This window comes from Palaemon carinicauda, chromosome 7 (assembly GCF_036898095.1).
Source record: "Palaemon carinicauda isolate YSFRI2023 chromosome 7, ASM3689809v2, whole genome shotgun sequence".
NCBI classification, from domain to species: Eukaryota; Metazoa; Arthropoda; class Malacostraca; order Decapoda; family Palaemonidae; genus Palaemon; species Palaemon carinicauda.
In genome coordinates, this window is record NC_090731.1 from 153,030,937 (window position 1) to 153,052,460 (window position 21,524).

The 21,524-nt window shown below is 43.8% G+C and overlaps 1 protein-coding gene across 2 annotated transcripts in view; it reads left to right on the forward strand.

Annotated features, from left to right (window-relative positions):
* The window catches only part of LOC137644067 (ubiquitin carboxyl-terminal hydrolase 30 homolog), a 70,067-nt gene that overhangs the window by 25,955 nt on the left and 22,588 nt on the right, over window positions 1-21,524 (forward strand). The gene's annotated exons all lie outside the window — the stretch shown is intronic.

Genomic DNA, 21,524 nt, shown 5'->3' on the forward strand with positions numbered 1-21,524 from the left:
CTTTGCTTCCAAACAGCACCATGTTACAGTATTTTTTGACCTTGAAAAGGCATATGATACCACATGGAGATATGGTATTCTTAAAACCATTCATGAATTGGGATTGAGAGGAGAGCTGCCACTATTTATTCAGGCATTTCTTTCACATAGAGTTTTTCAAGTGAGAGTTGGGGAAACTCTATCAGAGAATAAGTGCCAGGAAGAAGGAGTTCCTCAGGGTAGTGTGCTGAGTGTAACCCTTTTTGCACTAGCAATTATTGGGATATCCTCAGCCATTCCCCAGGATGTTCTCTCAACATTATTTGTGGATGATCTCTCAATATCATTTGCTGGCACTAGAATGGCAATGGTTGAGAGAAAAATCCAACACTCCATAGATAAGATTTTCCAGTGGGCTGACATGAATGGATTTAAGTTCTCGACAAGTAAAACTACCATTGTCCATTTTTGTCGTATCCGGGGAGTACATCCAGACCCGGATATATACATTAAAGGTCAACGGATACCATGTGTATCGAAAACCAAATTTTTAGGTTTGATATTTGACTGTAGACTTACATGGGTTTCTCACCTAAAAGCGCTAAAAGCTAAATGTGTTGAAGCTTTGAATATTTTAAAAGTATTGTCCCATACATCATGGGGGGCAGACCGCAATACTATTTTAAAATTATACAAGGCCTTGATTTTATCCAAAATTAGTTATGGTTGTGAGGTATACTCTTCAGCCACCCCAAGCCGGTTGAAAATATTAGATTCAATACATCATGCAGGTATTAGATTGTCCACGGGAGCATTCAGAACATCACCTATCCCAAGTCTCCTTGTTGATGCTGGAGAGTTACCACTAGACCTTTACCGGATGTCTTCTATTCTTCGGTATTGGTTTAGATTGCAAAGACTCCCTAATTCTTTAGCCTTCCAGACTGCAAGCCTTATAAGGCACCCAACATACTTTGAAATGCACCCAAAATCTCCTCAACCCTATGGCTTTCGGGTGAAACAATTATTAAACAGTCTGGATATAACTAGATGTAAGGTACTTCCATTCAAGGTATCATCAACGCCTCCATGGAAGTTACCAGAGATATCTTTTTGTAAATATTTTATAGGAGATAAGAAGAATATGTCAGACCTAGAAGCCAGGTCTCTTTTTAATGAACATGTTAAAGAACATAGAGGATCAACTTTTATCTATACTGATGGCTCCAAATCTGATGCTGGCGTTGGATTTGGGGTACATAGTAATAGTTTTAATTGTTGAGGTGCACTTCCTCTGACCGCTTCCATATTTACTGCGGAACTGTATGGCATATTAACCGCTATTGAGAAAATAGCATTGGAGAAGGAGGGTAATTTTACAATTTTTAGTGATGCAAGGAGTGTCCTTCAAGCTATAGAAGTTTTTAATTCTAATAACCCTCTAGTTTTAAAGATTTTAGAATGGCTTTTTATTATTGGACGGAGAGGTATAACAGTTCACTTTTCAATATTAAACTTACCCGATAATCATGTAGCTGTCAACTCCGTTGCCCGACAGAATTCTACGGGAGGGATACGCCAGCTATCACTATACTAGAAGGGGGTGTACTCACAAGCGCCACCTGTGGCCAGGTACTACAGTACTTGTTGTTGTCGCCACCTCACTTTTTCCTCTGTCGTGCTTCCGGCTAGACGTTCTTGGATACGCTTATGATTTTGGAGTATTGTTCACGGTTTGGTGAAGTATTTCTCTAAATTTGCAGCTATTCGCTATACTGGATACTTCTTTGTTAGCTTAGCTAGCGTTTGGAATTAATTTAATTTTTATGGTGACGAAGAGAGTATGAACTCTCTTTCACCTTTAAATGGCCGACCCTTCCCTTAGTCGGAGGTGTTGGTGTCTAAGAGAGTATAGACTCTCTTTCTTAGTTTTGTTATAGATTTATTTTATATCTCTCCGCCTTTTATAGGCCTCTTCGATTAACTTACTTTTATTATAAACTTATTTAAATTAATTTTTATATTTGTTTATATTCGACCTTTCCTAATAGTAGGCGGTCTTTTCTTGGTACCGAAGTTAATTAACATTGAGCCCGTCATTTCGGTTTTACCTGTTAACATATTATGCTATTTTAATGTCTTTGGAAGAATTTCTTTGATAGTCTTGTACTGTTTTCAAAGTTGAACTAACGTTTTGTTTTGTCTCTGCAGTTGTTGACGTTCAGAACGTTCAACTTGCGCTCTATCGTTACGATAGAGAAAGAGTTTTCACGGTGTCACGTTGCAGTAAGAGTAACCGTGTCTAGCGTTTTGTTCATTCTTTCTTAACTTAATGGTTTTAATTCTAATAAAGGAACTTTTCATTTTGGGAAATATTTCAGTTTTTTCCTTTAACAATAATATGTTTTAACGATATATATGATTGGGCTCTTCTCTCAGGTTCTAAGTCAAGAGAGAGAGAGAGAGAGAGAGAGAGAGAGATAGAGACGGAGGGAGAAAGAGGAGGATAAACGTTTCATTCAAGCGAGTAACGTTGTTATCGTTTTTGCTCTTCTCCCTAGTCTCTTTAGGGGAAGAAGGTAAACGTTTCTAGAGTGATCTAGTGTTTAGTCTCTTTCCAGCCACTGAATTATTTATCTTTCATTAGATTTTTCTGTTACATTGTAATTCTGTTTTCGCAATTACTAACTTTTGAGAAAGGATAGAATTGCGTGTTTCAGGTACAAACCACTTAAAGTTTCGAGTTCAGTGAAATAAGTGCAAACAGAAAATCAAAGTGATAAGTGATTAGCGCAAAGTGTGTCAGTGTTGTGCGTGAGGGTACTTCTGTGCGTGCCAGTCGTCTCCCAGTCCGGGACCTCTTGCAAGCTCCCAAGCCCAGGGGAGAAGCAATGTCGAAGGGCAAAAGGGTTCGGCAGGCCTTGATCGGCGCACAGAAGTATCCTCGGTGGTTGCGGGCGTGTCTTACAGAGACCGTCACTCCCACCCGCAGACGATTGAGCCCTTATTTTGCTCGTCTGCAGAAGAGATTTAGGGGAGAAAACGCTGGTCTCAGGTCTCAAGACCTCTTAAACGTAAAGTCCAGACCTATGCCAGACGTACGAAGTTAGAGTTCAAAGCTCTGACTCGCCGCAGTCATCAGTTGAACGCACTCCGCCTAAGAGGAGTAAGGTTCTGCCGCAACAGATCTCTGCTGTTAAGGCTTTACCTCAGCAGACTTTAGTGTCTGCCGACCCCAAGTTGACTCTACTGCAGTCCATGCAGTCACAACTTTCGGTCTTGATGCGTGAGTGTCGGGCTGAGAAGGTTGCGCCTCCGCCTGCGCTCGCTCCGCCTGACCGCAGTACCGCCTGCCAGGCGTACGATGTTGAGCCACGTTATGAGTTTACTGATCCCAGTGGTGTGCAGCTCCCTCCGCCTTCCTTAAGGCAACCTCAGCAATGGAACAGGAGGCTTATACCTCTCTTCCTCCGCTTCCACTTGCTGTTCCACCAGTGAGGCAACACTCGCTTGAGGTACAACAACCTCTCCCATCCATGAGTCAGTCTCCTCAGCTCTCGCTGCAGCGAGCTCAACCCTCCTCAAGGCAAGCACCTCAACACCTTAGCCTTGCGCCTCAGGAGCCTCAACTTGCGAGACATTTACTGCGTTCTGCGCAGCCACTACCTCATCGCTCTCAGCTCACACCGCAGGAACCTCAACTCGTTCCTCAGGAACTTGCTACTGCTCTTCCGCCAACCACTCAGCAAGCGCAACCCTTGAGTTCAGCCACTCATGCCAGGAGTCAACCTCCTCCACCCATGCGCCTACCTTCTGCTACTTCTTTTGATCAGCCTTTGCAGACTGAGCCTCAGGTGTTCCCTCAACAGAGTCTTGAAGAGGAAACCACAACTATTGTTGTTCCAGCTCGTTCTGACTCTGCTGTTCAGCATACCTTACCTCCATTTTCAAACATTATGATAATGGAGGTTATTTGTATTACTTATTTAAAAATATATTTGTATTCCTTGCAATATATTTTTAACAAATCGCAAATATGGCAAAAATCATGAGTTATGAATGTAAGGTAATATTATGTTGATATTAAACCCCTTGCAAGCATGCATGTAGTAATGCAGTGTTGCCAACAGGGCGAGTTTCCCTTTCCGGAGGTGAAGTAGATTATAGTACATTTAGTGTAGCTTAATTCTACGATTATCATGCCGGCTATCAAATTCATCAACAAAACAGTCTAAATCAATTCCCTCGGCACGTGCACTTTCAATGGACGGTAATGCGATATTACTCACTCTAGCACTGGTCATGGAATTTCTGAGAAATGTTACACGCCATGCAGCACGCTCTGCTTACCTTACAGCATGTTCTACATACAGCATGCTCTGCATACAGCATGCTCTGCTTACAGCATGCTCTGCATACAACAGGCTCTGCATACCTTACCGCATGCTTCTCAGTCACACATCTTTGGTTGTTGCCAACTCACTAGACTGTCAAGCAGTTTCTTAACGTTGCCTTCTAGTCTGCTGCGTTTGCACAGTGTAACCCTCACTGAGAGAACTTAGCTTTTCTCGGATATGGTCCCTGTAGATGAGAAAGTGCTTTTCTCCCTCCTTCTGATATTCCCTTGAGGACTCTGTCATTTGGAGAGGAGCCTTTAGCTGCGTAGCCTCCTATGGACTTTTATTTAAGCATAACATGCTTCCAGGGAAGGTAATGGTCCCACTTCAGTCGCTAATCCCGTCTGTTACCACACCTGCTCCCATAGTCCTTGAGCTGTGTTGCAAGACATGCAGTCCAAACTTAGTCCTTGTTTGAGGATTTTTTGTTTACGGAGTCTGTGTCACTGGGAAGACGTTCAACAACCAGCAGGAGTGACTTGTTGTGACGCAGTACGGCAACCTTAGCAACCCGATAAGGAGTTGTCTGTACGACCCAGACAGTCTAGACAGCTTCGGGTTGTCACTGTACTTCCTCGCTTCCCCATGGTTGACAGTTCACAGACTGTGCAGCAGTACCATGATCTTGTGTCCGGCTCCGTCAGACGACTGGCTTTTAAGAGCTCCCACAAGTCGTCGCTGTCTGGAGATTCTCAAATGGACTATGGATCTGACCAAGGAACTGGGCCTCCTGGTCAATTTTGAGGAGTCTTAGCTCGTCCCATCCCAGATCATTGTCTCCCTGGGTATGGATCTTCAGAGTCGAGCTTTTCGGGCTTTTCCGTCGGCCCCAAGGATCTTCCAAGCCCTAGAATGCATCCAGAGCATGCTGAGAAGGAACCGATGCTCAGTCAGGTAGTGGATGAGTCTAACAGGGACACTTTCATCGCTGGCCCTGTTCATCGTGTTAGGGAGACTCCACCTCCCCCCCCTTCAGTATCATCTAGCTGCTCACTGGATAAAGGACATGACGCTAGAGACGGTCTCAGTTCCTGTTTCCGAAGAGAGAAGGTCTTCTCGCGTGGTGTAAGAACAGCTTTCTTCTCAAGGAAGTCTACCTTTGGCTGTTCAGAAACCCGACCGCCGTCTCCTCTCGGACGCATCAGACACGGGCTGGGGTGCGACTTTGGACGGATAAGAATGCTCGGGAACATGGAATCAGGAGCAAAGGACACTTCACATCAATTGCAAGGAGTTGTTGGCGGTTATTCTGGCCTTGATAAACTTCAAGTCCCTCCAGCTTAACAAAGTGGTGGAGGTGGACTCTGACAACACCACAGCCCTGGCTTACATCTTCAAGCAGGGAGGGACTCTTTCGTGGAAGTTGTTCTAGATCGCAGGGGACCTCCTCATCTGGTCTAAAGATCGAAAGCTCACGCTGGTAACGAGGTTCATTCAGGGCGGTATGAATGTCATGGCAGATCACCTCAGCTGCAAGGGTCAGATCATCCCCACAGAGTGGACCCTTCACAAGAATGTTTGCAGCAGACTTTGGGCCCTTTGGGGTCAGCCAACCATAGATCTGTTCGCTACCTCGATAACCTAGAGACTCCTGTTGTATTGTTCTCCGATTCCAGACCCAGCAGCAGTTCACGTGGATGCTTTTCTGCTGGATTGGTTCCATCTCGACCTGTATGCATTCCCGCCGTTCAAGATTGTCAACAGGGTACTTCAGAAGTTCTCCTCTCGCAAGGGACACGGCTGACGTTGGTTGGCTCCGCTCTGGCCCGCGAGAGAATGGTTCTTAGAGATCTGCAATGGCTGGTCAACATTCCCAGGACTCTTCCTCTAGGAGTGAACCTTCTACGTCTACCTCACGTAAAGAAGGTACACCCAATCCTCCACGCTCTTCGTCTGACTGCCTTCAGACTTTCGAAAGACTCTCAAGAGCTAGGGACTTTTTCGAAGGAGGCAGCCAGAGCGATTGCCAAAGCAAGGAGAACATCCACTCTCGGAATCTATCAGTCTCAAGGGGAAGTCTTCCGTAGCTGGTACAAGACCAATGCAGTTTCCTCAACCAGTACCACTGTAACCCAGATTGCTGACTTCCTGTTATATCTAAGGAAAGTAAGATCCCTTTCAGCTCCTACGATCAAGGGTTACAGAAGTATGTTGGCAGCGGTTTTCCGCCACAGAGGCTTGGATCTTTCCACCAACAAAGATCTACAGGACCTCCCTAGGTCTTTTGAGACCTCAAAGGAACGTCGGTTGTCCACTCCAGGCTGGAATCTAGACGTGGTCCTAAGGTTCCTTATGTCATCAAGATTTGAACCTCTCCAATCAGCCTCTTTTTAGGACCTCACGTTAAAAACTCTTTTCCTCGTGTGCTTGACAACAGCTAAAAGAGTAAGTGAGATCCACGCCTTCAGCAGGATCATTGTTTTCACATCTGAAACGGCTACATGTTCCTTGCAGCTCGGTTTTTGCTAAACGAGCTTCCTTCACGTCCTTGGCCTAAGTCGTTCGAGATCCCAAGCCTGTCCAACTTGGTGGGGAATGAACTGGAGAGAGTACTTTGCCCAGTTAGAGCTCTTAGGTACTTTCTAAAAAGGTCTTAACCTTTTCGAGGACTATCAGAAGCCTTATAGTGTGCTATCAAGAAACCTTCTTTTCCAAGTTCTAAGAACTCAGTTTCTTACTATTCAGGCTTCTGATTAGAGAAACACATTCTCATCTGAAGGAAGAAGACCTTGCTTTGCTGAAGGTAAGGACACATGAAGTGGGAGCTGTGGCTACTTCTGTGGCCTTCAAACAGAGCCATTCTCTGCAGAGTGTTATGGATGCAACCTATTGGAGAAGCAAGTCAGTGTTCGCATCATTCTATCTCAAAGATGTCCAGTCTCTTTACGAGTACTGCTACACCCTGGGACCATTCGTAGCAACGAATGCAGTAGTAGGCGAGGGCTCAGCCACTACATTCCCATAATCCCATAACCTTTTTAACCTTTCTCTTGAATACTTTTTATGGGTTGTACGGTCGGCTAAGAAGCCTTCCACATCCTTGTTGATTTGGCGGGTGGTCAATTCTTTCTTGAGAAGCGCCGAGGTTAAAGGTTGTGATGAGGTCCTTTAGTATGGGTTGCAGCCCTTGATACTTTAGCACCTTTGAGTTGATTCAGCCTTCCAAGAGGAACGCTGAGCTAAGTAAGGAAGACGATCTTATTAAAGGCAGAGTAACGGTTCAAGTCGACTTCCTTACCAGGTACTTATTATTTCATTGTTATTGTGGATAACTGATTATATGAAATACGGGATACTTAGCTATCCTTTAGTCTTGTACACTGGTTATTCACCCACCCCCCTGGGTGTGAATCAGCTACATGATTATCGGGTAAGTTTAATATTGAAAAATGTTATTTTCATTAGTAAAATAAATTTTTGAATATACTTACCCGATAATCATGATTTAATTGACCCACCCTTCCTCCCCATAGAGAACCAGTGGACCGAGGAAAAAGTGAGGTGGCGACAACAACAAGTACTGTAGTACCTGGCCACAGGTGGCGCTTGTGAGTATACCCCCTTCTAGTATAGTGATAGCTGGCGTATCCCTCCCGTAGAATTCTGTCGGGCAACGGAGTTGACAGCTACATGATTATCGGGTAAGTATATTCAAAAATTTATTTTACTAATGAAAATAACATTTTTGTTGGGTTCCAGCACATGTAGGTGTGTGTGGGAATGAGAAGGCAGATTTTCTGGCTAAGAATGCTGCATCCGAGTTGCTGCCAAGAAGGTATCCCATTGCCTGTAATGATTTCTTACCTGACATCAAGAAATTGGTTTGCAATAAATGGCAACAGCAATGGGATAGCCTAGATGGTAATAAAATGCGAGAGGTAACAAATGTCATATCTCCTTGGAGGTATAATATGATGCCCCGAAAATGGGAGACGTCTCTTTGTCGTCTCCGTATTGGTCACACTCGGTTGACACATGAGTTTCTGCTGAAGGGCCAACACCAACCGTATTGTGACAACTGTTTAGTACCTCTAACAGTAAGGCATTTGTTGACCGAATGCCCCAATTATAACAACTTGCGGAATAGATACAGTATTTGTTTGAGGCTCGAGGTGAGGGTGGCAGGTTCATCCTTGCCAAGATTCTTGGAAATGATGTGTCCTACCATGCAAGTGGCATTTTTAGATTTATTTCAGAAGCAGGTCTTCTGAAAAATATTTAACTTTTATGACATTCAATTTTTATGATTTTAATTGAATACACTTTTATTTTTTATTTTATTTCATTTTTTATTTTTGTATACATAAATTAAATGTTACCGGCGTCAATGACCTTAGATGTCAGGATGCCTGAAAACTTTAAATCATTCATTCATTTCTTTAGAAATTAAGCAGGAAATTATTGAAAAACATGAGCGTGGCGTCCGCGTGAGTGAACTTGCTAAACAGTATGGCCGTAATATGTCGACGATCTCGACAATCCTTAAACAGAAGGAAGCTATTAAAGCAGTGAAACCTTCTAAGGGGATCACCATAATTTCAAAACGCCGTACCCCTATCATAGAAGAGATGGAACGACTTCTACTAGCGTGGATTAAGGACAGAGAGATCGTTGGCGACACCATCACCGAGACCGTCATCTGCGAGAAGGCGCACGCCATCTTTACGGACTTGAAGGAGGAGAGCTCTGGGGGTGATGCTGGGGAGAGTTCAACCGAGCCTTCCTCAGATGATTTCAAGGCATCTCGTGGCTGGTTCGAGAAATTTAAGAAACGGTCCGGGATTCATTCAGTTGTTCGCCACGGAGAGGCTGCTAGTGCGGACACAAAGGCTGCAGCTGACTTTGTCAAGAACTTCGAAAAGATCGTGCAGGAAGAAGGCTACGTAGAGCAGCAGGTGTTTAATTGAGATGAAACCGGGCTGTTTTGGAAAAAGATGCCGAGTCGAACCTACATCACTGCCGAAGAGAAGAAATTGCCTGGGCATAAGCCAATGAAGGATCGGTTGACTCTTGCCCTATGTGCCAACGCTAGCGGGGACTTTAAAGTCAAGCCCTTACTGGTTTACCATTCAGAGAACCCTAAGGCCTTTAAAGCACACAACGTCGATAAGGATCAGCTTCATGTTTTCTGGCGATCCAACTCGAAGGCCTGGGTCACTAGGCAATTCTTTGTGCAATGGGTCAACCAAGTTTTCGGCCCTTCTGTGAAGAAGTATCTTCATGAACAGAAATTGCCTTTAAGGTGCCTGCTATGCCTTGACAATGCACCCGCTCACCTCCCCCGGACTTGAAGATGATCTCTTCGATGAATTCAAGTTCATAAAGGTGCTGTATCTTCCACCGAATACCACCTCTATCCTCCAGCCCATGGACCAGCAAGTCATCTCTAATTTTAAGAAGCTGTACACCAAGCATTTATTTAAGCAGTGCTTTAATGTCACGCAAAGCACCAACTTAACTTTGCGTGAATTTTGGAGGGGCCACTTCAACATCGTGCACTGCTTGAAGATCATAGATCAGGCTTGGGTGGGATTAACTCGACGGACCCTCAATTCTGCCTGGAAGAAGCTGTGGCCTGAACCCCGAACCTGATCCCGTGGGGGGTGTCCATGGGTCTGGAGGTCGACGCAGATGACGTTACGGAACTCGTCGCCGAACATCACGACGAACTTACCACGGATGAGCTCAAGGAACTCCATGCTATGTCTGAGCACATGAGTGATGACGAGGAAGGGAGCGAGGAGGTAGAACATGTGTTAGGTTCGGCGCATATAAAAGAGGTGTTACGAAAATATCAAGACGTGGTCGACTTCATCGACAAATACCATCCAAAGAAATTGCAGGTTTGTCGTGTAGTTTCTCAGTTCGATGATGTTTGCCTAACTCACTTTCGAAACATTCTGAAAAGCCGTACCAAGCAATTATCTATCGATAATTTCTTTAAAAAAACTGCGAAGCGAACTCGTGATGAAGAGGATGTAAGTGATTCGAAGAAAACGGCAAAGAGTGAAGCGGAAGAAAGTGAAACAAAGAAAACGGAAGAGTGAGGCGAAAGTAATTCAGTCAATTTTAAATGTAGAGAGTGAAAGTGATTAAAATTACGTAATCATCAAAAAGAAAATGTAAAAAAAATATAAAATATAAAAATAAAAAAAAAATTAGCTAAGTTATGTTAAAGTTCACTTAGTGTAAGTTAGAATAAGTTACAGTAGTGTACGTTTATCGTAGTTAACTTCTCTACCTCCTCGCCGCCCGTCCGTCTCCTCTCTGCGTAGCAAGACTAACAACACCTGCGCTGGAGTTTCTAAGGTAAAGTGACGCTAAAAACCCGTTTCTTATTTATCATTTTTTGCTAATTCTTCCTATTTATATGTCTATTCTTCTTATTTACATGTCTATTATCTAATTTAGTGTTCATTATTCTCATGGGAAAATTATGTGTAGTAGTTTATTAAGAAGTTATCATAGGTTTTTGGGCTCAACCATGGATTAATCCTTTTTAAATATTTAACTTAGCCGGTGAATATATAATAGCTGCTGCTCCAGCGGCTCGACAGAAAACACACAAAAACTCGCGAGCGATCGCTATGAAGGTTGCGGGTGTGCCCACCAGCGCCAACTACCGGCCAGATACCGCATATACATGTAAACAGACCCAATTTTTTCTCTGTCGGCCTTAACGACAAGACGTATCAATACTCGCTGTATAACCTGGAGTTTTCTCAACATATTTGGTGAAGTACTTCCTTTTGGTTTGAGCTTTCGCAGTGCAGGTGTTTTATCTTCAACTTAAATCTTGAACTCGTTTTTGGATAGATTTAATTTTTGATGCCTTTGGATTATTTTTTTTTTTTGGACTTTCTTTGACTTTTAAATGGCCGACCCTTCCCTTAGTACGGAAGTGTGTTTTAGGCTTTTAGCAATTATCTTATCACGTTATAAATTAATTATAGATTTTCCTCTATATATTTTATATCTCAACCGCCTTTATTAGGCCTCTTCGATTAGCTTTCCATTTATAATAAACATCAAGATAAATTTTAATGATTTGTTTATATGCGACCTTTCCAGAGAGTAGGCGGTCCTAACTTGGAAACCGAAGTTAAACAACGTTGAGCCCTTTCAATCGTAAATTACTTTTACAGAGCAAATGATTTAAAACTTATTGAATGAATATTTTTTAGTAAATATTTTATGAAAGATTTTCTTTGAATAGTCTTCGTACTGTTTCAAAGATGAACTAACGTTTAGTTTATTTATGCTACACAGTTTGCGCTCTATCGTTACGATAGAGAGAGAGTATATCACGGTTTCACTTTGCAGAAAGAGTAAATCGATTCTGACGTTTTGTTCATTCTTCTTTCAAAGCTTAAATGTTTTAAATACTATTTTAAAGGAACTTTTTAATTGAAAAACCTTTCAGTTTTTTCCTTTGGTCAAATAACCTGTTTATTGACGAAAGGTAAGTGGGCTCTTCTCATCGGTGCGAAATCGAGAGAGAGAGAGAGAGAGAGAGAGAGAGAGAGAGAGAGAGAGATAGAGACAGAGAGAGAGAGAGGAGAGAGAACGTTCCGATCTTTATTCTCGTCCCAAGCGAGTAACGTTGTTCTCGAGTCAACTTTTTACTCTCGTCCCTAGTCTCTGTACGGGGAGAAAGGATAAAACGTTTTTAGTTTTTATTCTCGTCCCAAGGCACTGTACGGTGAGAGATTGAAAACGTAGTTTGAATGAACTAGTGTTTAGTCTCCTTCCCAGCCACTGATCTTTTTATCTTAAAATATGTTTACTGTTTTTTGCTTGTATTAATGTGCTTACATTATACGACTGATTTCGCAATTATAACCTTTTGATGAGGGTAGAATTGCGTGCTTCAGGTAGAAATCAGTTTTATTCATACCTAATGTGAATTGTTAAAAAATTCGATTTCAGTGAAATAAGTGCAAAACAGAAAATCGTAGTGATAAAGTGATATTGCGGAAAGTGTTATCAGTGTTGCGACCGAGGGTTCGTCTGTTCGTGCCTGTCGTTCGCCTAGTCCGAGACCTCTTGCAAGCTCCCAAGCCCAGGGGAGAAGTAATGTCGTACGACTTATGGGTTCGAGAGGCCTTGATCAGCGAACAGACGTTCCCTCTATGGTATCAGGCGTATCTCACCAAGATCGCCCCTACCATAAGACGAGAGAGACGATTTTCTCCTCGTCATCCGAAGGCTTTTCGCATAAGAAGCCGTGGAACAAGGTTTCGAGGCCCTTTAAGCGAAAGTCAGTCCTTTCAGGACAGGTCCAGCGTCCTGATTTTAACTACAGTATTAGGACAGCTCTGACCTTATGCAGTCATCGGAAGACTGCTCGCCGCCTAAACAAAAGCGTAACACAGGCTCTGAGAGTCTTTTTGTAGGCAAGGTTTTGCAGTCACAGACGTTACCCTCGTCTCTTACCGCAACCATTCCCGTTGATCCTAAATGGGTTGTACGGCAAGACATGCAGAATAAGCTTGCCTCTCTTATGGAGGATTATTCTGCCGATAAGGTTCACGTTGAGCCTAGCCGTTTATCTCATCGAGATCCTGGCCTTCAGCCGCCCAAACGAACCTTTGTGCGTCCTGTTGACGTTGGCGTAGCTAAGCACGTCAGTCACCATATGTAGAGCCTCACTCGATGCGGTCTCGTGTTGATTTTCAGCCGCATTTGGACGTTAGGCCACTTACTAATGCTCCTGTTGACGTTCAGGACGTTCGCCAACCATCGGAGTTGACTTGCTTTGACGCTGAGCGTCAACCACCGCAGTCTAGAGTTGTTTTGACTGCTCAGACTAGGCAGTCTAAACAGTCTCGAGTGGACGCCGAGCGTCCTCACGCACCTGTTGTTGTTGACAGTTCACAGACTGTTAAGCAGTTTCATGACGTTGCGTCCTGGTCCGCTACTAATGCACCAGTGCGTGTGGACTCTGCTTTTCAAGCATTGCCACCACGGCAGGTCTCTCCCTTTGCTTGAGACTCGGCTATTGTCGGACAAGGTTCCTTCAGATGAGGAAGTTGCTGTTCCCCCTCCTACTGATATTCCCTTGAGGACTCTGTCAGACGGAGAGGAGCCTAAAGCTGCTCAGCCCTCTCTGGACTTTAAATAAATCATGCTGATTTTTAAGGATCTTTGTCCGGACCATTTTGTAACTGCTGCTCCTCGTTCGCCTAAACGTCAGAGTTTACACTAGGCCTAGCTACTTCGAAGCCGTTGTTTTCTAAGCTAGTGCTCTCTCGCTCTTCTAAGAGAGCTTTACGTTTGCTAGGCGACTGGTTTATCACCAGGAGGAGTTTGGGGGAGACAGCCTTTGCTTTCCCTACTTTTAAGCTGGCTTATAGAGCGAGAGTCTGATATGACACGGGAGAAGTTCTCGGCTTGGGAGTTCCTGCCTCTGCCCAGATAGACTTCTCAAACCTCATAGACTCTCCCTGGCGTCTGGCCATGAGACGCTCCAAGATTTTATGGTCGACTTCAGAGCTAGACCATCTCCTGTTAGGAGTTTTTTCGAGCGTTTGAAGTTTTGCTGTACATTATGTCATGCATAAACAAGGCTTTCAGGGATGGCTCCAATGATCTGACAGCCACGTTCTCTGCAGGAACAAGTCCCTCAGGAATGGCTCCAATGATCTGGCAGCCATGTTCACTGCAGGAGTACGTAAGAGGCAAGTGCGCTCAATGTGTTCATTGTCAAGACAAACTTCACGATGAAGTCTACCAGGCTGTCTTGACAGCATTAATGGAAGGCGACTGGATGGTCTCTCTCGACCTTCAGGAGGCATACTTCCACATTCCTATACACCCGGATTCCCAACCGTTTCTGAGGTTTGTTTACAGGAATGTGGAGTACCAGTTTCGAGCCCTGTGCTTTGGCCTCAGTCCTGCTCCTCTCGTGTTTACGAGGCTCATGAGGAATGTGGCAAAATCCCTCCATCTATCGGGGGTCCGAGCCTCCCTGTACTTGGACGACTGGCTTCTCAGAGCATCGTCCAGTCTTCGCTGTCTGCAGGATCTACATTGGACGTTGAGCCTGGCCAGGGAGTTGGGACTTTTGGTCAACCTAAAAGTCCCAACTGATCCCATCCCAGATTATTCTATATTTGGGGATGGAGATTCGCAGTCCAGTTTTTTTTTTCGGACTTTTCCGTCTGCCACCGAATAGAACAAGCCCTGCTCGAAGTCCAACTAATGCTGAAAAGAAAACGTTTGTTCAGTCAGGAGTTGGAACAGTCTCGTAGGGACTCTCTCATCCCTGGAGCAGTTTGTCTCGCTAGGGAGACTACACCTTCTGCCTCTCCGGTTCCATCTAGCCTCTCACTGGATCTAGGACAAGACGTTAGAGACGGTATCATTCCCAGTCTCCGAACCAGTAAAGGCATGCCTGAAATGGTGGGACAGCAATATCAGTCTGAGAGAGGGACTATCCCTAGCAGTCAAGAACCCAAACCACGTGTTGTTCTCAGACGCGTCGGATTTGGGTTGGGGTGCGACCCTGGACGGTCGGGAATGCTCGGGTCTGTGGACCTCAAGTCAGAAGAGCATGCACATCAACGGCAAGGAGCTATTAGCAGTCCACTTGGCCTTGATGATATTCGAAAGCTTCTTCGAAACTAAGTGGTAGAGGTCAACTCAGACAACACCACAGCTTTGGCGTACATCTCCAAGCAAGGAGGCACACACTCCTTCACGCTGCTCGAGATCGCAAGGGACCTTCTCATATGGTCAAGAAATCGAGGCATCTCCCTGTTGACGAGATTCCTCCGGGGGTCTTGAACGTCTTGGCAGACTGTCTCAGTCGGAGGGGTCAGGTGATACCCACAGAATGGACCCTCCACAAGGACGTGGGCAAGAGTCTTTGGGCTACTTGGGGTCAACCCACCATAGACCTCTTTGCCTCCTCGTTGACCAAAAGGTTACCAATCTGTTGCTCTCCAGTCCTAGATACAGAAGCAATCCACATAGACGCGTTTCTACTGGATTGGTCTATTCTGGACTTATATGCATTCCCACCATTCAAGATAGTCAACAAGGTACTGCAGTAGTTCGCCTCTCACGAAGGGACAAGGTTGACGTTGGTTGCTACCCTCTGGCCCGCGAGAGAGTGGTTCACCGAGGTACTTCAATGGCTGGTAGACTTTCCAAGAAGTCTTCCTCTAAGGGTAGATCTGTTACGTCAGCCCCACGTAAAGAATGTCCATCAAAGCCTCCCCGCTCTTCGTCTGACTTCCTTCAGACTATCGAAAGACTCTCAAGAGCTCGAGGCTTTTTGAAGGAGGCAGCCAGTGCGATTGCAAGAGCGAGGAGAGCTTCTACCATTAGAGTATACCAGTCGAAGTGGGAAGTCTTTCGAGACTGGTGCAAGTCAGCATCTGTGTCCTCGTCCAGTACCTCTGTAGCCCAAATCGCAGATTTTCTTTTACATCTGAGAAAGGTTCGCTCCCTTTCAGCTCCCACGATTAAGGGCTACAGGAGCATATTGGCTTCGGTCTTTTGACATAGAGGCTTAGATCTTTCCAACAATAAAGATCTCCAAGATCTTCTTAAGTCTTTCGAGACCTCTAAGGAACGTCGTTTGGCAACTCCTAGATGGAACTTAGACGTGGTCCTAAGGTTCCTCATGTCAGACAGGTTAGAGCCATTACATTCAGCCTCCCTGAAGGATCTCACCCTCAAGACACTTTTCCTAGTGTGCTTGGCTTCAGCTAAAAGGGTCAGTGAACTTCATGCCTTCAGTAAGAACATCGGCTTTTCTACAGAAAAAGCCACTTGTTCACTTCAACTTGGTTTCCTGGCCAAAAATGAACTGCCTTCTCGTCCTTGGCCTAAATCTTTTGATATTCCTTGCTTATCAGAGATCGTAGGCAACGAACTGGAAAGAGTATTTTGTCCTGTTAGAGCTCTTAAGTTCTATTTAGCTCGTACTAAGTCATTACGAGGTAAATCTGAGGCATTATGGTGCTCAGTTAAGAAACCATCATTGCCTATGTCAAAGAATGCTTTGTCATTTTTTATCAGATTTTTAATACGAGAAGCTCATTCTCACTTGAATGAGAAAGACCGATGTTTGCTTAAGGTTAAGACGCACGAAGTTAGAGCTATAGCAACCTCCGTGGCCTTCAAGCAAAATAAATCTCTGCAAAGTATTATGGACGCGACTTTTTGGAGAAGCAAGTCAGTGTTCGCGTCATTTTACTTAAAAGATGTCCAGACTCTTTACGAGGACTGCTACACATTGGGTCCATTCGTTGCAGCGAGTGCAGTAGTGGGTGAGGGTTCTACCACTACATTACCCTAATTCCAATATCCTTTTTAATCTGTCTCTTGAAATGTTTTTAATATTGTTTTTTGGGTTGTACGGAAGGCTAAGAAGCCTTTCGCATCGTGGTTGATTTGGCGGGTGGTCAAAGTCATTTCTTGAGAGCGCCCAGATTAGGGGTTTGATGAGGTCCTGTTGTATGGGTTGCAGCCCTTAATACTTCAGCTCCTGGGAGTCTTTCAGCATCCTAAGAGGATCTCTGGGCTTCGTGAGGAAGACAGACTAATAAGGCAGAGTAATCGTCTAAGTCAACTTCCTTACCAGATACCTTTATATATTTGGGTTTTGTTATGATATAACTGTCAAAAACTCTAAGCATATACGCTGTAAACTTAAGTAACTCTGGTCTCTACCCACCACCATGGGTGTGAATCAGCTATTATATATTCACCGGCTAAGTTAAATATTTAAAAATGATATTTTAATTATAAAATAAATTTTTGAATATACTTACCCGGTGAATATATAAATTAAAGGCCCCCCCCCCCCCTTCCTCCCCGATAGAGACCCAGCGGGATGAGAAAAAATTGGGTCTGTTTACATGTATATGCGGTATCTGGCCGATAGTTGGCGCTGGTGGGCACACCCGCAACCTTCATAGCGATCGCTCGCGAGTTTTTGTGTGTGTTTTCTGTCGAGCCGCTGGAGCAGCAGCTATTATATATTCACCGGGTAAGTATATTCAAAAATTTATTTTATAATTAAAATATCATATTTCAATGTATTCTTATGGGAAAATTTGTTTCGACATCCGAACATTTTTTACATCCAAAGTTGGTTCTGGAACGGATTAAATTCGTATGTAGAGGTTCCACTGTATATATATATATATATATATATGTATATATATATATATATATATATAACACACCAAAATAAAAGAAGACAATGTAAAATCTTCTGAACAAAGGCTGCAGGAAGTTGCTAGAATTGAGGGAATCATCGTAAAGTAGTGACATTGTCAGAACTGTGTATTTACTTGTATAGTTAGGCAAGTGTAGGAGAGAGGTTGAATAAAAGCAAGCAATTTAATATAATGTAGCCTGTGGAAAGTTACTTATGGTTCCTCAAGAAACCTTTTACACTGTAGTTTCTAATAGCAATGATGGGAGAGGCTGTGATTTTTTCATGCTTGGAGTCTTATCAAATAGTTCCTCATCAGTAAAGGGTTTTTTTAAAGAGTTCTGCTGCCCAAATAATTTCTATCCCTGGCAGATGATACGTGACTTTACTAGGCTAAGTGGAGAGTCTTCTGTAACTGATGTAGTAGGAAGAGATTTGGTTTGTTCACTACCTATTAATTCCTCTAGTACGAGTCTTGTATGAGTAATTTGATCAGTGCACTGGCACTGCAGCAGTGTAATCTAGACATTACTTGAGGATCTTTGCAATGTTCCTCCACCCCCTAGCTGCACCTGCTTTATACCTTTCTACTTTAACTCCATTTCTGCTTCCTTTCTCCCATCTTGCTGTCCCTCTTTTCTTTAACTTTTACTTCCTAGTGTAGCCTCCATTTTTGTAACAGAACAGGGACTTCATAGCCTGAATTTACATAGAACAAAGCTGGATACCTCTTCTTTTAAGTTTGGAAACGAGTTTGACACCTGAAGGCATTCATAAGTTGATAGGTTTGTACAAAAAATAAAAGATTTTTCTCATACAAACCAGTCAGTCATATGCCCCTCTTCTATTTTCTTCTTGCTGTGAAATTGTATGGCATAGGCAACCCCCTTCCTTTGAAAGATTTCAACTACACCGAGTGGAGATTGCTCTGGCATATGCATTTTTTTAGACTTGTCAGTGAAGCTTTGCAATTCTGGAAAGGTTATGATTTCACAATTCTATTCTTGTCTTCTCCCAAAAGTGACACAAAATCTTTTGGTTTGTCTTATAGGCACTATCTAACACTATCTGCAAACAACCAGAGACTCAACTGGTTATCTTCTAATATAAGACAGCAAAGAAAGTAGATAATAAGGATTATGTTATTTTTAGCTATGTATGTCATTCTGAAAGCTTACAATGTGTGCAAGGGCTAGTTACAGCAAGTGAAACTACTAGTGTATGAAATCGGAGCCTCTGCTACTTATGTTTTTAAAATCAGTCTGGTTGTATCTTCTGTTGTAAGTACGGTATCTGACTGGGAGTCACCTTTTCTCCTTTTGATTTACCAGTAGTTACATACACACAGTTCTCCTGGATCCTACGGGTATAAGCAAATACTTAATCTCGAAGCAAAGGGACCCTCCCTTTAACCATCACTTCATTAACTTAACTAGATTGTAGGCATAAAGGAAAAATAAGGAGTTTGTATCTATAGAACACGTTATTCTTATTTATCCATTACCATCAATCATTAGATATGTTGATACAATGGCAATAAATAATTTTGGTTTGTAAAAGCAGTTGTTCATACACGGATCAAAAGCATTGTCCTTTATGTAGAGGTATGTTTTCATCACAAGCTGGAACAGCCATTAAAATTGTTAACTAAGTGCAGTAGTTACCGATAGTAAGTCTTTTCACTCAAGTTTACTGGCTGCATCGAGTACAGCTGAACTGATGCGCCCTCAAGCCATGGGGTTGTTTTCCGGCCCTCTCCCAGATCCGACCACTCCTGTCCCTTCTTCCTTTCTGCCTGGGGGGTTCTGAGGCTTGTGCTCCCTGTAAAAGTGACTTCCCTCACTGTGACAGTATTCTTCAGTGTTGTAGTTCCTGTTAAAGCAACCCCTGTGGTTCTTCGCTTTGGGAAGTGTCATTAACTTTAACTCCTCTGCTTGCAGAGATTCAGGTTAGGGTTGGAAATAAGAAGGAACATGTGCAGTCTTCTTCCTTCACCAACTCCTTTTCCTTGTCATCCTCTTGGGGTTCCAACTTGGTCACTTCTTCTAAGTTGAAGAAGTAGGGGGTTTGCCAGCCGTAGTTGGTGGAAAGAGCTCCTCTGACGCCATCTCTCTCAGAAGGGGTGGGTGGCACCTGACTGGCTCCCTTCCCCATGGGGAGGGAGCCACGGCCTTGTGTTTCGGTTCCTCTGGGTTAATGCACAAGGCAAAGGCTGTGGGCATGACCCTGTGGCATGGCTTTGAACCTGCCCCTCTTTGGCCTTCGACTCGGTATTTCTTGTAAGATATGAAAAACCAAGGAGGGCTTGTCAGACAAAGTAGTAGGAAAGGGCTCCTTTCGACACCATCTCTTTTAGGAGGGGTGGGTGGCTCCTGAGAGGGCCACAGCCCTGTGTTTTTGTCCCCCCCCAGGGCAGATGCATGGAGCTGGGACTGGAACTGTGACCCGGTAGCCAAGCAGGACTGGTGTTATGGATTAGTGTTTAGCCACTGGCTACCTCAGTTACCAAGCGGCACAAGTGTTATGGCCCCGCTTTCTCCTCCCCTGGGCCATTCTGTGAAGCCAGCGCCATGTCTCGGGTAAGTTTCCTTAGAAGAGGCTCTGTCATTTTTTAACTCTTCGGTATGTGGTTTGTAAGGAAGGCCTCCCTGCCTTTCCTAGACCATGGCAGGACCTCCCACAACTTCCTGGAAGCAACTGAGGTTCTTCTTGGCTGTAGGGCAGATGAAGAAGGGAACCGCATTCCCTACTTTTTCTCTTTTGCCGATAGAGTACTCATCCGTTCTTCCAACATTACTGAGAACCCTGGCCTTGTGGACAAAGGTAGGAGGGATGTTGAAAGGAAGCACTCTAAGAATTCCATCTGAAGAAAAATTCTTGCCCTCCATGGATTTGAAGGATGAGTACTTTTAGTACCTGTACATCAGTCCATTTTTTAGTACCTCCCTTCTCTTGCTACAGCATTGGCGACTTACAAAGGTCTCTCCTGTTGGCTAGCAAGGAACAGTTATAGGAGAAGTAAACATCTTGTCTATGGTAATGTATAGTTTAAAGTCTGGAATGGGGGCAGAATAACTGGCTCTTTTCCTCCATTCTTGCTGCCCCTATCTTAGGGATGAAGCAGTCAAAGCGTTACTCGCTGGATCTGACTTAATGCGGGTGAACTACACTTCTCATCTCCATTCTCTAGATCATAGAAAAGTTCTCTTCCATTCTCCCTAGACAAGGGGGAAGATGGGGGAACATGTACCAACTCTTTAGTCATCTTATGCCTGACATATTTCAGGTTGCAATACCCCTTGAGGGATCCTTCCTTCGACCATGTACCAATAGTTTTGGACAGGCCAGGCTCCATCTGCCTCTTCATCCCATTGATAGACAGATTGATGGTTGCTGGAGTCATCTCCTTCGCTCCCGTACAGGACAAGGTGGATTAAAATTTCCAGGGAAGAAAAAGAACCTACCAGTTTGGTTCTAGGGGGACTGCTGACCCATCAAGTAGTGAGTCTCCCTACATAAAGGACGATGGTTTGTATCTACGTAGGAGCAAATCACAAATTTTCAAAGTAATTTGTATTTTTCCTAGTTATGCAAACCTGAGTCCTTTATATTAATCTTCCCTCCTCAACCACCCCACTCAGCCCTGAGCCAATAGGTCATAAATGAAGATACTTTGACAGATAAGGGCCCAGGCCCCCTTCACTTTGCTCCCTCCTCTCGTTAATTACCTTGTTGACAATTTTAATGTCCATTCCAGGTCGCACTGAAAACATATCCTTAAATGAAGGACCCAGGTTTGTATAGCTGGAAAAGATACAAATTACCTAAAAAAAATTTCAGTTTCATTATTTTTGTAGTTTCATTATACAGTACAGTAATTCATTTCTAAGAGTTTTCAATGTTTGCTTCACATGTATTTTGTAGATGAAATAATGAATTTGATTTGTCCAGAGCATTTTTCAATTTAAGAAAAC